The sequence below is a fragment of the Miscanthus floridulus genome, chromosome 10 (assembly GCF_019320115.1).
Source record: "Miscanthus floridulus cultivar M001 chromosome 10, ASM1932011v1, whole genome shotgun sequence".
Taxonomy (NCBI): domain Eukaryota; kingdom Viridiplantae; phylum Streptophyta; class Magnoliopsida; order Poales; family Poaceae; genus Miscanthus; species Miscanthus floridulus.
In genome coordinates this window covers 47,090,441-47,091,973 of record NC_089589.1, presented here as the reverse complement: position 1 = coordinate 47,091,973, position 1,533 = coordinate 47,090,441, and the positions used below count along the sequence as shown (strand labels likewise).

The window sequence follows — 1,533 nt, the reverse complement described above, 5'->3', positions numbered from 1 at the left end:
TATCCCAAAAGTAAACCATCACATGAAAACACACCCTTTTTCTTATACTTTTTTTAGGTGAGATGCTTAAAACTGAAACAAACTTACAAGACCCCGAAATCAGAATGTGAAATTCGCCATCACTTTCAAACTCACTATACAAATTACTTTGGAACTACAAATATCCTGGATACTATAATGTTCAAGATATAGCCACATGAAATCATTTCCAACCTAAGATGACTAAGACCATTGATGCTTGGAAAATTTACATATTATCCCATTACAAAAACCTAGGACCACAGGAAACAATTAGATACAAACTAATACAACAAAAACAAACAGCCTGTAACTGAACAGTGTAGCATACCATGCTTTTATTTGATTTAGCAGCAGCTACAACAAGCTTGCTAGGTTTCATCATTTGATTATTCTTCAGCACTTCATCATCAAAGTCATCCAATGTCTGCAGGCCTCTTCTACACATCAAAGATAAATATTACTAAAACCACAAAGAAACAAAAACATTATTATGTAACAGAACTACAGAAGAAATACATAACTAATAACTCACTTATTACTAGTTGTCCTGGTTTTTGACAACTTCTCTGACTTCGACTTTGTCAAATTATAGAGCCCTTTTTTCTTTAATCTTTCCTCAAGGTTTGCTCTTACCTTCAACATTTCCAGGCTTTGCAAGCCCATATGTTCATCCTGTCATTTGTAGATTTCAGGCAAATACACTCTTATTTAACAGGAAAACAACGAACTCTGCATGTTCATATCAGATTAACCTTGTTCTTCTGTTCGTTGACTTCATGGTAATCATTATTAGAAGGCTCACTCTTTCTTGATTCAGAGACTTCAGCACCCTAAATTATCAATCATGTGTTATTTGGAGCACCTAGGTAATAAAGTAATAGACACAACAGAGCAAAAACAGTACTTGGATCACTTTATCCAGTGCTAGTACATTGCTAAATTTGCCCTCTTGTTTATCCAATGTGACAATCTTATATGTTTGGATGGTGCTGCTATGCATACCATGGTCATCAGTGCTCCCTTTTTGCCTCACTGGATTCATGGTGACTTGCTTTATCTGCAATAGAGAGGACATTGAATCTTTCACATATCTCACAGTTTCTCCTTCGTTTTCATGCCCTCGCCTGGTAAGGAAGATGAGGTGTAGTTCTTGATTTTTTTTTTCTGATCCCCATCATGTGATTGGTGCTCATGGTTCTCTTTTATCCTTATTTCAGATCTGTGATCTCCTCCTTTAATCATTTTTTGGCAGATTTGTTTCAGATTTCTTTGAAGCCCTCTACGATCAGTCTACAATAACAGCTCGGCCTATGATTAAAGGTAATTGCATCGAACTCTGTAGAGAGCAGCTGTAGCACATGTGATGTTTTTTTACCCCAAAACCAATCATCTCATCCCAGCGAAATCACTGATCACAGCAGCTGCTTGCATGTAGCTACGATGATAGTTAACTTCTTTCTTTACATTATGCTTGCATTTTGTTATTTTTGTTGTTGTCCTGTGCATACCATA

At 36.3% G+C, this 1,533-nt stretch overlaps 1 long non-coding RNA gene across 1 annotated transcript; it reads right to left on the bottom strand.

Annotated features, from left to right (window-relative positions):
• Positions 1 to 349: 349 nt before the first annotated feature.
• LOC136485985 (uncharacterized) lies at positions 350 to 1,048 on the bottom strand. Its single transcript, XR_010766627.1, has 4 exons — positions 926 to 1,048; positions 774 to 851; positions 554 to 693; positions 350 to 458 (listed from the first exon to the last, which is right to left on the bottom strand). It is a non-coding gene; the product is annotated as an uncharacterized lncRNA (long non-coding RNA).
• Positions 1,049 to 1,533: the final 485 nt, after the last annotated feature.